Below are 14529 nucleotides of genomic sequence, written 5' to 3'. Positions count from 1 at the left end.
TAATGAACTATACGAGATCACTGCAGACTCTGAAAATGACGCCACACTCTATGGAGATGAACCACGATGTCGTTCTTCGCCGCCCTTCACGCATGACACAAGCTTCATTCTGATAGCTGGTTGCCTCAACGAAATCCGCTATCTTGGAGACAATACATAAGGCATTATCTCTGACGCTTGTCCATGTTTGCGACGCGCGGCTCTGAGTACGTTTGGGAGGTCGAAAGGATTCGGCTGTTACAAATCTTCTGATGAAGCAAATGCGGTTTTGTAGGTTGAGGCCACGTTTGTTTATTTTTTATATTGCTATAGCATATACATAGACATATGCTGGAAGAAAGTGCATGCCACGCTTGAATATTGCGAAACATGATAAAACGCATACTTCCGTTGGAAAGTACCCACTTATAAGTGGAATCATGATAACATCAACATTAACTTCATTTATTCAGAGCGAAATGAATGGAATTATCAGCGATATTTAAAATTTGCGATCAACTACATTGCGCATTAGTCGACATGCCATTTTGCACTTGAGATGGTGCTTCGGCTCCAAAACTGTGTACAATCGACTTCACTTGGCGCCTACCTTTGCGACCGAGTCGTGAGATAATGTCAATGACCAGGACGGCTGCTGCTTTATGGAAGGAATATGTGCAACATTTCTTGGTGTAACATTATCAAAATTTATAAACGTTCACTCCGCAAAATAGCGGCAGAACTCATCTCACGATGACCGTCGGCGGTAATGCATTCGCATTGGATCGATATGGCAACTCGACGTATTGCCACCGTTGAAACGAGGTATGTATGAGGCGTGCACTGCAGTGGGGACTCCTCTTTCGCGCTTCCATAGGAACACTCGGCGCCATCTAGCGCCGCTGCCGTGAAGCCTGCGCGTGGCTTTCGAAATGCGTAGCGCGCCGGTGCTTGGGAACATGGGAAAACGCGCCACGCGACAAGCGGTCTCCTCACTCGTGCTTCTTTCTGGACACGCTGCGCCTTCTAGTGGCACTGCCGCGAAGTCCGCGCGTTGCCTCCGAGACTAGAAGCCTGGAACACCGGTGCCTGCGAACGCAGAGGATTGTTCCATCGCTTGCCGCACGGTCAGCGGCAAATACTCAGTAACCCATCTTGGCAAGAGGTTCATTGGAGAGAGGCACATACCTAGTGCATTTGTGGCGCGGCCTGCTAATGCGTCGGGTCGCTCTCCTTGAGGATCCCTTGGGAGGTGGGGTCGATTCCGTTCGGATAAATTTAAGGCATCTTTTTCCGTCATCGTAGAACGGCACATTCCTATTGTGACATACCTAGTTACCCACGTTGGCGTCAAATACGTTGACTGAACAGCGGCGCACATCTGCTCGCACATACCCAGTACTCCAAGTGGGCGTCAAAGAGTTTCTTCGAAGAGCGGTGCTTACCCAGTCTCGCGTCTATAGTGATTCATGTTGGCGTTAAAGAGCTTCGTTGAAGAGCGGCACGTATGTACGCATCGCCACATACTCAGTGACCCAAGTTCGTCCGATGATTGCTCTCGAACCCTGTTACCTCAGCACAGCAGTCCGATGCGCTACCCATTTCACCCCTGACTATTCAGTGACCCAAGTAGGCGGGAAATCGGTCATATACAAACATAGATAGACAGATAGCTCCAAGAAAGTGCATGAAGTACCCAAAGAACGATAACGCATTAAAATGCGCTTGTTTCCCACTGGGACAAGCTGCAGGTTAATTGCAATAGGGATATTTTGATTGGTGCACGGTTGTGCACTCTATTAAATGCGTAAGTATTTCTATGCCTACCCAACGAGGAAACCCGTCCGTCCATCTGTCACATAAGACGAATCGCTATAGAAAAATTAAATTCTAAAGGAAGAAAAGTCACCGACGGTTACAATACCCTCTAATGCGAAATTTGAGCGCAGCTCTACACGTGTTTTCATTTGCGATGTATCGGCTGATGCGGACAATCTTTCTTGTGCACCATGTTGCAAACGGAGCGAATTGTGGCGCTACTACATCGCTAATCGGGAGATCGCGAGAGGCAGAGCGTGGGTGACGCGTGGGCGCAATTCACAGCAGCCGCTGCAGACAGACCTGCGCTCATGCAGCGCTTTGTTTCCATATATGGTATCGGGGAACGCGCTCGCCGCATGTCTTATTGATGGCGTTATCGGTGAACAAATAACGCGCGCTACTCCGGCGCGATCTCGTAGTGATCATCGCCGCAGAACACGTGTTGCGCGGCACTACGCTTGTCTTCTCGCGCTTTCACGCTAGAGTTGTGAATGCGTAAAAATGCGAAGGCGTGCAACATCCTCTAGAATATGGACATTGTTGTGCCATCACCACAAGCCCGGATTCCGAATCTGCAAGATGCAGAATCTATCCTGCGAGCGCCCTAATTCTCCCTTCACAAGTCAAGATGCTGAGCCGTCAGGCAGCGCGATCCTGCGGGAGAAGCCTCGGCGAGCAGCAGGTTTGGACGTGTCCGCGAGTACCAGACAGCCCGGCGCCGCACCTCCTCTTGCATGGAGGTCACCACGCGCGCGAACTTTGAACCGGGTGGCCAGCGCGGTCGCTGGTTGGACCCCTCGGACGACCGTCGTGTGCTGACTTTGTATTGGGCCGTTTGAGTGACAATGGTTCTCGGGGATTATAAAAGCAGCGACGCGCTGCCTGAAAAACAGGATCCGCCGACCCACCGGGAGAGAGTGTCGCTCCCGACTGGGGTGAGATGTGTCACGCGTTTTCGCCGGACGCCGTCGTGCGGGAACAGTCGCGTTTGTGTGAGCTCTCGGCCCCAGTGCCGATCCGATCTTGTCCTGTACAATGACCTGTATATAATGTATAAAATCCCTTTCGTTATTCTCATCGACGCCTGGCTCGGAGTCTTCGCTACCAACGCTCTGTCACGAAACGGGTGACGAGCGCTACGGGACCACAAAGTCGTAATAGTGGTGCAGCGGTGCAAAGTTCGTAACACTGGTGGCAGCGGTGGGATGTCCGTAACACTGGATGGCAGCTACGGGATTGACCGGCATCAGCTACCTCGGCGCGGTGAGTGCCTGAAGTTTACCTCAAACACCAGACTTTCTCTGACACAGGTTATAGTAGCTTAGGGAAGGATTTGGTGTTGCATTGTGATAACCTTGTGTGTTTCAAGCCTAGTAAGAGTGTTTTGAAAACTAGGGGATGCTGAGGGGGTAAACAGGGCAGTGTGTGAAATACTTGCATATGTCTTACTAGTAGTGTTATAGTAGCGTACGGCAGGTATATTCAAAAAGGGTAAACAGCAGGAGGACAGTGTGAACGATGGAGAAGTACAAGGTGAAGGAACTTCTCGAAATTTGTGAGGAGTTGGGCATTGAGTTGGGCTCAACCAAAAGAAAGAATGCGATCCTTGAGGTCATGAGGACTGGGGACGTAACGGCTGAGGAAGCCGCTGAGGCCTGGGCGGATATCAAGGAACGTCGGGAAAGGGAGGAAAGGGAGAAGGAACGTTGCGAGCAGGAAAGGAGAGAACATGAACGTCGGGAAAGGGAGGAAAGGAGAGAACAGGAACGTCGCGAAGAGGAAAAGGAGGAAAGGAGAGAGATTCGTGAGCACGAGCTTAAAATGAAAGAGTTGGAGACCCGAAATAGCTCGCCAGCGCCTAGTCTCACTTCTAATGTTCCAAGAATACGCGATCAACTTCCACCCTTTGTCGTCGGAGAGGATATGGCCAAATACCTCGTGAAATTTGAGCACGTGTGTGAACGGAATAGCATTGAGCGATCCCTTTGGGCACAGAATCTGTTCGCCTTGCTTCCTGGGGAGGCATCAGACGTAATAACTTGCTTATCGAAAGAGGCGTTTGAGAGCTATAGTGATGTGAAGGAAGCGCTACTGCGGAAGTACAAATTGTCGCCCGAAGCTTTCCGGCAGAGGTTCCGGTATGCAAAAAAAGGCAAGGAGTCGAATGTTGACTTCGCGTTTCGTCTAAAAGCCGACCTGGTGGAATGGCTGAAGGGCGAAGAGGTTTACGACGACCGCGACAAAATTGTCGAATGCATCGCGTTGGAGCAGTTCTACCGTTGCATTGATGAGGATGTCCGGCTCTGGCTGCAAGATAGGCTAAAGGAGGTTAAGCTAAACAAGGCAGCAGAGTTAGCGGAAGAGTATTACACCCGCCGCAGCTTACACAGCAAGGCAGTGCGTGTAGAAAAAGCAGATAAAAGAGATGGGTTTTACGGGAAGCCCGACGAACGGAAGGAAATCACGCGTCGCGAGTTTCGGGACGACGAGTCCCTTCCCAAAGAAACTGTAAGGGAAGGACAGAATGCATCTCAAAATGATGACGATGGTCCGAAACAGCGAAACGATACGACGCGTTCTTTCGAAAAACGGAAACCGTTAACCTGCTACAATTGCAAAAAGCAAGGGCACATCGCTGCAAGCTGCCCAGAGAGAATTGCTTTTGCAACGATACAGGAAACTCACAAAAACATACGTCTATTGGAGCCCTATGTGCAGGAAATTAAGGTAAACGGCAAGAAGTGCCGAGCACTGCGGGACTCTGCAGCAACTATGGACGTTGTTCACCCGTCTTTCGTCTCCTCGAGTGATTTTACTGGAGAGTGCGTTAGGATACGGCAAGTGGCCGAGAAGGAGAGTGTCTGTTTACCGATCGCAACGGTTATCATTGAAGGAGAGTTTGGGAAACTTAACACCGAAGCCGCTGTGTCAGCCGCCCTCCCGGAGCAATTTTCCTACCTCTTCTCAAATAGCTCGGAGCAGCTGCTGAGGGATCAGGGCAAATCATTCTTTGCCGACGTGGCGTACATGGCCCCCACGCGATCCAAAGCGCGCCCGCTGTCGAGGGAACTTGACTTAGCGTCGGTGAGCGAAAGGCGGTGCGGCACACGGACCGATCAAGGTAACTTGAGTGGCGAGCAGTCACGGGAGAGGCAGAGCTCGGACGCTGGCCTAGACGAGCGGGTCCTGGAGGTGAGTGGGAGTGACGCGTGCAGTGCTAGCCGCGATATAGACGCGACGCCGCAATTAGGCGACGCGGGCTCCACACTCGCTCCGGTTTCCGCCAGCCGGCAGGAGCAGGCTGCAGTTGAAAGAGAAAGTCTGATTCGCGAGCAACAGGAAGACTGTTCATTAGCCGATCTGAGGAAGAGCGTCAAACGGGGAGTGAAAAAAAAGAGGGTTTCATTTGGCAAAGAATCTGGCTTATTGTACCGCCGCTACACGGATAAGCAGGGTCGCAAATATAAGCAGGGTCGCAAATATAAGCAGCTTCGGATTCCGCGAAAATATCGCCGGGAAAAATGAATGACCTCATTTGCTTCCTCAGTGGTATGTTTTCGGTCCAAGTGATTTCAAGGGGACCATTCCATTTGTAATTATTATTGCTGATTAATAATTGTTTCTATTTTGTTGAGTTGTTAATTTGAAAACTGGTTGTTTCAGCCTTGTGTACTAGATCGTACACCTGCCTCTTGTTGCAGCGGGAGAAAAAGGGGGATAGCAATTTAGTTAGGTTGATTTGAATTATGGCCTTGTCTGGGGTTTGACGGGAGACAGAGGGCACTTGTTCGTGTTGGGTGTTGCCTTTTGCCGGTCGGTTTTGCAAGCTGCAGAACGACCAAGCGGGACCAGTGGCGAGAAGCAAGGTCTTAGGAACGACACGAGCGGAGCTGGTCAAGGTGCCTTGGCGACGACGCGGTGAGCAGAGCTCCTGTCCTGGCGAGTCGGACCTGGGCACGTGAAGTTACCTGGCGTCCCGACACTGGACGTGAACTTGGACGAGCCTGACGAACGTGCGCGCCTGGCATCCGAGCCACGTGGAGGCAGCTCGTCTTCCCGGCGCCTTATCTGAGGGCGGGGATGCTGTTGTGCCATCACCACAAGCCCGGATTCCGAATCTGCAAGATGCAGAATCTATCCTGCGAGCGCCCTAATTCTCCCTTCACAAGTCAAGATGCTGAGCCGTCAGGCAGCGGGATCCTGCGGGAGAAGCCTCGGCGAGCAGCAGGTTTGGACGTGTCCGCGAGTACCAGACAGCCCGGCGCCGCACCTCCTCTTGCATGGAGGTCACCACGCGCGCGAACTTTGAACCGGGTGGCCAGCGCGGTCGCTGGTTGGACCCCTCGGACGACCGTCGTGTGCTGACTTTGTATTGGGCCGTTTGAGTGACAATGGTTCTCGGGGATTATAAAAGCAGCGACGCGCTGCCTGAAAAACAGGATCCGCCGACCGACCGGGAGAGAGTGTCGCTCCCGACTGGGGTGAGATGTGTCACGCGTTTTCGCCGGACGCCGTCGTGCGGGAACAGTCGCGTTTGTGTGAGCCCTCGGCCCCAGTGCCGATCCGATCTTGTCCTGTACAATGACCTGTATATAATGTATAAAATCCCTTTCGTTATTCTCATCGACGCCTGGCTCGGAGTCTTCGCTACCAACGCTCTGTCACGAAACGGGTGACGAGCGCTACGGGACCACAAAGTCGTAATAGTGGTGCAGCGGTGCAAAGTTCGTAACAACATGTGCCCTACTCATCCTTCAGTTTCTTTATCGAATGACTACGCTGCTTTCACTGGTGGTTCGTGATTGCGTGACGTCTATAATACACAACGACGCTGGTGATCCACAGGCTTTCCTCTTAAATTTTGATACGATATGTTGATTCCAAATAAAAATTCAACTGTCAGACCAGCGCTTGTCCCATTCTCTCTCTGTTATGTTTGTTAGTTTGTGTGCTGTGCAAAAAGGGATTATTTTTTTTTGTATAAGGAATAGTGTGCGAATGACACTGCTTAAGAAAGATTCGCCCTACGAGATAAACTCAGCCAGCATGACGTAACCCCGTGCCACCGAATCACGCCACACAAACGTAACGCCACTGATGAGCTGATAACGGCGTGATTCGCAGCTGATCGGCGTTATTTCGTAGTTTCATTGAATTTCACAGTAATTTAAGAAAGTTGACCGGCGTGCGAATGCTGATGGTTTTCCGCACCTGGAAAACTGGTGTCACTGAGCAAGCAAACTTTCGCTGTCTTCCACGAGAAGGCCGAGTGTAAAACTAATCGCAGACTGCGCTTCGCACAATGTGCCCAGCGTGTGGTATGTGAGATACCTATCTCGTGTGGTAAAGTCTACATCGGGCGAACCGGCCGATGCGTTAAAGATCGGCTTAGGGAACAGCCCAACAATGTTAACGACACTATTCAAGGTCATCTAGGCATGCAATGTCGCAACTGTTATGCAGGATTGTATCTATAGGAGCAAATCAAGCCTTACTAGAGAAATTATCGAGGCTAGCGCACCTTTACAAGCGGGAATTGACTGGGTCAGTTGTCCATCGATAGCCTTGTTAGAAAAAGAGCTGACCTACGTTGATTCAAATCCCTGGGTGCGACAGCGTTATGAGCAAGTTCTTTGCGCATGTCTGATCTTGTTTGTTTTTTGGCCAAGTGTTCACGTTAAATCTAGCTGCTACCGGCAAAATAAGAATTCCTGTTGAAAGTCAGCGCTGTGCCTGCGTACTTTGTGTGCCTCCTTCGTCTCCGCTTGTTCCCCCACTGTAGCATTCTACCAAATTTATCGCAATGCAGCGATGTGTTTTAATTTACAGTGCTGCATGACCACATGCAAGGCGATTACTACGACATCGTTTCATTACTGCGAGGAAGGGAGGAAGGAAAAAGTGGAGAAGGAAAGGCAGGGAGGCTAACCAGTTTAACTTAACCGGTTTGCTACCCTGCACACGGGAGAGGGATGGGGGAGATGAAAGATGTGGAAGGGGGAGAGGGAGAGAGAGCACATAGCACAGCACACACACAGAGTGTGGTGAAATGGTCATGCTCTGAACAAGCATCGTTCAGCTATGCAGGGACAGGCACCTAACAGGCAAAATGTAGCTGCTTTGTTGACGTATACACGCACAGAGCAAACAATATTCGTCGTCGAAGTATGATGGTTTTAAGTAACAATGACAGACGTGCCGTGAACGAGGTGGTTAGTCATTAGGAAGTGCAAGAGCAAGTACACAACCTCGTGCCTTAAGCTAGTACAGCACTACGATTACTTTCACATCAGTCTGTTTTTATTGATCACCACGACCAGTGGTGATTGGTAAAAGGCTACCTTGTAGATTTCTACATTCCAATATTTGCCTTGTAGCCAGGGGGTGGTGCACCAAGTTATTGCGCCCCCCCCCCTCCTTCGTCCCACCGAAATTTCTGTGTTACTATGCGGCCGGCCAAGCTAACATCCCCACCCTCGCCATCATTCATCAAGCGCGCCGCCCCGAAAAAAAAATTTCTGGCTAAGCCTCTTAAGCAGGATTTATCCAGAAATTGACCCACAGTGCCCGGATTGTGGGGAGGTTAGCACTCTACCTCATATGCTCTGGCAGTGTCCTGCGTTACGGGATACGTCCCTCACCAGCGAACGGGACTGGGACGAGGCCATATCTAGTACGCAACTCAAGTTCCACTCCATGGCCGTCCACAGGGCCCGTGAAAGAGTGGAGAGGCTTGGCCTCCCGATTCCTACATGGGAGCAGCCAGCGGCGAGCCGGGGGCCCCAACGAGTCTCCACTGGCTAGTCCCTCAGGACCTCAATAAAAGTTCATTGTCTGTCTGTCTGTCTGGCTAAGCCTCTGGCCATGACGGCCCACGTATATTGGCGTAACTGCGCGGCGTGATGTTTACATAAACGAACAAAAAATCATAATAAGCATTTATTGTATAACGTAGTGCCTTTTGACGTCTGGCACGTTTTTTTTAGCTCAGAATTGCAGCAACCACCACAATCTTCACGGAAACAAATTGAACGGAGGTTCCTTCATAGTCTCCGAACCATCGCGCCCAAATTCGTGCTCCAAAAATCGAATTACAACATATTTATTATTTGCTTAGGTTCACCGTGAATAACCTTCGAATAACCCAAGACGATAAGTCAGTTTAGGTGGTTTGCAATGGCGCATGGGACACATCTGATTAAAAAAAAGCTTGTCAGAAGATAGCTGGAAAACCCTGCATACCATAACACGTGCATTTCAGCGCATAGAGATTCTTCTTCGCGCACATTGCACGGCACAATTTACACTAATCTACAGCGCAAGTACTTAACAGAAATGACGAAACAACGTTCTGTTCCCGTCATTTCATTGGAAATTTGTAGTATGCCGAACTGAGTACCCAACAGCACGTTCTTGCTATTACCTAGGCTCGCAGTTTCGCTCACGTGATCTCGCACGTGCCGCCACAGTGTTGCCGACCCCGTCGTGCATGCGATCATGAAACGTTGGTGATAACACGATCACAACTACGCGCCCATGCTGTCTCTCGGCGGTTAGGCGTCGCGCGGCTGAGCTCGAAGTCGCATGTTCGATCCCCGCCACGGCGACCGCGTTTCGACGGGCGCGAAATGAGAAAAGCAACACTCGTGCTCACTGATTTAGGTGCATGTAGTGCACGGGAATACCAAGCGGTTAAACTTATTCTGGAGCAAACAGCGAAGTTAACTTTCTTAGCACCGGCAATTACTATGGATTGTAGTTCCACGGGTCACGTGAAAATGATTCATTGGCATCCACTTTGAAATGGGTTGGCGGCAAATAGCCAGCGTCCGACATACCATGCGTACATTAATTTCATTCTGTCATTTTTGTATGCACCTCTTTAATCTATTTTTCCCTTCCTCAAAACTCCTCTATCTACCTTGTACCACTACCCATGCTTGTAATGGATCCTGTCTTATCTGTTCCCTGCCTTTTCCTCAACAATACAGTAAATACCTCTTGCTTATCTCGACTGCTGGCCGGTTGATGCTTTATACCACTTTAAATCCAACCGCTTCTGGAAGGTGTACATTATCTACGGGCCTCACTGGGGGAATCCCTTCGCATTCCATTAGGAAGGCCATGTATCAATAGCCGATGCACATTACCCATAGATTTAGATTTTCACGAACGGCGACGATCATTGTGGTTTGAGTGTTATTACCTTTTTTTTTTTTTGCTGGACACAAGTTCGCATTGAGCACGGGCAAGTCACAATACCATATCTAGGCTTTTCGTGCACGTCTCATGTGGCCTTGAAGCTTTTGTCGATTTACCATTTCAAGTGCAATTATTATTACACAGGTGTATGTAAAGTACATGGGTGTATTTTCTGACACAAACGAGTCCTGCGAAGCTTATTTAGCGCATACGTGTAGCAAATTGCAGATGGTTACCTGGTTACTTTATCATTGTAAAAGTAAAGTTCCATTCTAGGCAAAAAAACAAAAGAAAATGTGTACGCCTTTTCTTGCGAAATATCAAAGCACGGCATCCCAATTTTCACCTTCTGTACTGCGCTCTGGGCGAGTGGGGTTGACGCTATTAATAAAGTGTAACACTAGAAAGTGTAGCGCACGTATAACTCGCTTCTGCTTTCATCTCGATATATGTTTACCGCTGCAGGTTATCCCTTCTTTCCGCTTGTTGTTGGTTCGAAGAGTGGTGTTGCGTCATTTGTGGGACTCAAATTTCAAAATTGAGCATAAACCTGCACGCGTGCTACGTTCGGGTTTACGTTTCATTGTGCCTCGCTCCTCAACGAGACACGGTCATGTACGACGCGTCTACGTTCGTGTGCAACACGTATGTGTATGTTGTTAACCTGTGACACTTTACCTGAGGATATTTTCTCAGCAACTCCGAAAAGATTACATAAAAAAAATTGGAGGAAGATTCTTGACCTTTAAGAGTGGAACGCGATATCATTCAAAGATCCCCGACTGCTTCTCACGATTCCCGGCAACCGGCAGCCTACGTAACCATAACGTTTACCGGGAAACGCTGGCGGCGAACGCTATGCACAAAGGCGAACTTTCTGGTGGAAACGCGGCCTCTTGCGTGGGCAAATCCCGGAGGTTGTGCAAAGCCGCGCCAAGAAATTGCATAACGTTTTTTCACGTTTGTGTTATTTCCCACTTTTAATATTTAAGTCTGAGAAGACTTTTCATAAAAGGCATGCTCTGTCGGTGTTTCGTTTCACGACATTTGTTTGTGGGCTGTCATTCTCAAAATTACAAGGGATAACTTTGCCAATAATGTAAGTCAAGGTATGAGCAACTTTATGGATATAATGGTGTGGCAAATAAGCCGCGTATACCGCATGTCACATAGCAAGGCATGACATAACATGTACCTAAATATATGCAGAAATTTTCGCTCACGCATGACGCCGCCGACACCGGAGTTTCTGCGACACGCGTTCCTTATCGCGATAAAATATGATCCGTCCACTTTAGGTTGATCGCTCCATGTTCACGATAACATGGGCTTCATAAATGATGTAACATTTATGGGGCAACTGTTTCAAAGATTGGAACGCTTGCAGTTTTGTTCGCTTGTTTGTTTATGCCTGTATTATTTTGTTGTTGTGCTTGTGCCTCAGATCTATGCATTGTTGTATTAGATTTGTGCAGTCAAATGTACTGCGGCGTGCATTTCATGTAACAGCGTTATTTTTCTTCCATGTCTGAACGTTCTTCTATTTGGATGTATTGCCTTGCCAAATGTATATATATTTTTTAAATGCTGGGGTTTCACCTGCCAAAACAACGATATGATTATACGGCACGCCGTAGTGGGTGACTTCAGAATAATATCGACCAGCTGGGGTTGTTTAACACGCACCTAATGGAAGATAAGCGTTTTCGTATTCCGCCCACACCGGAATGAGTCCACCGCGACCCACATCGAACCCGCTATCTCGTCCACAGCAGAGCAACACCACAGCGAGCAAGCTACCGCAGAGTGTGCTTTGGGACAATAAAGAGCACCAGACAATCAAACGGGATATCCACACATCGACGCAGTTGAAACGATCGTATAGCTAACACGCATCACGGAACGCGATACAAGGCCATCAACGTCGGTGTGTTCCGATGGCAACTCACGAATGCTGTCGGCCGGCGAAGCGGCTTCAGTTTCCGAGTTCCTCTGTAGCCGATTAGCAGTCGTGGGCGTCGGGCAGGCCAACTCGTTCCTGCTCGTCGGATGGTTGGCTGTGTTGTGGAACGAGTCGCGCCGGACAGTCCTCGCCAGCGCACGCCCCCCAACTCCGTGACGCCTCACACCAACTCTCTGGCGGCGAGGTCAGTCACGCCAAGCGCCGCACGCAGCCTGGCCAGGCAGAATGCCAAGGCCGAGACGTAGGCGCGAACCGGAACTCGCTCCTCAAATATGATTCGTAATGAACGCGCAGTCGTTTCTTTCATTCCACGACGCGAGCGAGAAAGAAAAAAAAAGGAAACGAAGCGCATCATATGCGTAACTTCATACCATGCGCATCTAGACGTAAGATACGATGGGAATAAAAGAAAAAATGCATCGCCGATAAGCGTGTGTGTAAACATTGGGCGAGGCACTCCGAGGCAAATCAAATGGTGCGGCGCACATAAAAAGGACAATAAATCAGTTTAGACTGTTGAAGTATTCTTCCAAGACTCTATTCTCGCAATTTAAGTGGTAAAAGAAACGATTGATTGAGAAGAGCACTAAAGGAAACTTCCCTTTCTTGAATTTCGCGCCAAAGCCCCTGCGCCAGTGCGTCAGTGCGACGTCGCAGATTTTAGTAAGTTTTTGTACTTGAGCTGTTGTGGGGCAGTAACAGTTCTCAAAGCTGTGTAAGCTCAGTCCTTGACTCGTTTAGAATGCAACGTAGTGCGTCTTTATCAATAAATAAATAAGTATGGACAGGAGCAGATGCCGTCAAAAATAGTGACGTCACCGACTAGCCCTCATCTTGATGTTACTAATGTGGAAATCAATGTTATGCGAAACATTTTGCAGCTGGCTGGCTATCCTGCATTGCTCGGGGTTCGGCAAAGCGTTACTAGATGAAGAAAATTGGCTTTTGGCCGCGTCAGCATATGGATATAGTTAATGCCACGAAGCATAACGTATTATTTTAGGCGTTAGCTTCTCTGCCACCTCAGCCACTTTATGTGGCAGATTGCGAATGACGTCTCTCACCTAGATCTCCTTGATTGCCAGAGACATGTGGTGAGGGGTTCGGCGTCAGTCAGTGCGTTTCTCAGTGAGCAGACGACGGAATGGTTCCGAGGCCACCGAATTAGCTTGTTACATCCGTCTGAACCGGCCTTTTGATGCACCTGCATCCGGTTTTGTTCTCTACAGAAATACGCAATGGAAACCTAAATATCGTTGCTGCAACAAATACCCAGCTTGAAACGCCCACACTTCTTTTATAATAGCGAATAGCTTTCTATGCCATCCTCTTCGAGGTTTAACGTGTCTGCTCGCACGGTTTCCGGTCGAGTAAAGGTAAGCTTATCCCGAAGACAGTGTAAAGGTAAACTGAATCGATCCAGGAGACAATGTAATAGTAAACCGGCCAGATCCCGGAGATGGTGTAATCGAAACTTCTGGGTCCTGAGGTCTGCGTAATTCGCAGTCACGTGGGCCCCACGGGTCACGCGATGGCAGGCTCCGCGGTCGCATTGGCCGGAGTAGGCTGGAGAACGTGAGTAAAAATGAGTATACTCCTCCATTCCACCATGTAAAGTGGCTGTACAGTGAAGCTGTTGCCGATGTTAGACAAAAGCACGACCGACGCTAGACAACGTTAGGCAAGCAACACCGCCACAAGCGACGCACATCACGCGGGAATATGCGTGTGCGGAAGTGCCGCACAGATGCGCATTATTCTAGGCCCCGCGGCGAGAGCCAGTGCGTTATTGAACCTAACTTCTCAAAGAAAATTGCGTCAAAAAATTCGTAAAGTACGAATTACAACGCAATCTGCAGACACGATAACTTCGGATTGTAATTCGGATATACGAGAAAAAAATTGGAGGACGCTTAAGCTTCGCCTTCAAGAGTGGGACGCGACAGCGTTCCCATCGACCCGCCAAGGGGTATAAGACAATGCGCTACGGCACAGCGATCACTTACGATGCGCCCCGCATCGGACTTAGCGCCCACCTATCACGCGGTGAGCGTCGAGCAACGCAGCGTTCGCCGCGGCAACGAAACGTGCGCCTGAGCGAAAGAAACGAACCAAAGAACTCGGTGTCTCGGAGGGGAAACGATCTACGCCAGCCAAACGTCGTGATCGGCACGGGCAGAGAGATAGATAGTAATCTAAACCGGGAGCATGGCGAAGCGTCGTCAGGGGAGAGGGAGTCCCGCGACGCGCCTGGCAGCGGTCGCAATGCGCGCGCGGCGCGCCTCCTGTCGGGGCAGCGCCGTACATTGAGAGGAGGGGGTCTTCTGTGTTTGCCGCAAGATGGCTCTGCGTGTGCGGAAAGCGCAGAAGAAATGCAGCGGAAACGCACTTCGCAACTCGTGTAATTGTGACTTCTGTACGTTACATGTTCATAATTACCGATATACACCGCAGTATAACTTTCCACGGCTCGTTTCGAAGGCAACACCGCATTCACTAGAGGCGCGTTTGCACCGCTTGGAAGCATCGAACTCGTGGCTGAGTGGTAGCGTCTCCGTCTCACA

General features: G+C 49.7%; 1 protein-coding gene across 1 annotated transcript in view; it reads right to left on the bottom strand.

The window, feature by feature from the left end:
* The window catches only part of LOC135897484 (acetyl-CoA acetyltransferase A, mitochondrial-like), a 38683-nt gene extending 26448 nt beyond the window's left edge, over window positions 1–12235 (bottom strand). Inside the window, exon 1 of the mRNA XM_065426107.2 lies at window positions 11952–12235. The gene's annotated coding sequence lies outside the window, so the exon portion shown is untranslated. The remainder of the gene's footprint in view (window positions 1–11951) is intronic.
* Window positions 12236–14529: the final 2294 nt, after the last annotated feature.

The sequence above is a fragment of the Dermacentor albipictus genome, chromosome 9 (genome assembly GCF_038994185.2).
Source record: "Dermacentor albipictus isolate Rhodes 1998 colony chromosome 9, USDA_Dalb.pri_finalv2, whole genome shotgun sequence".
Classification (NCBI taxonomy): domain Eukaryota; kingdom Metazoa; phylum Arthropoda; class Arachnida; order Ixodida; family Ixodidae; genus Dermacentor; species Dermacentor albipictus.
Note: the sequence above shows the minus strand (reverse complement) of the source record. Positions and strands in the feature narration are given on the sequence as shown.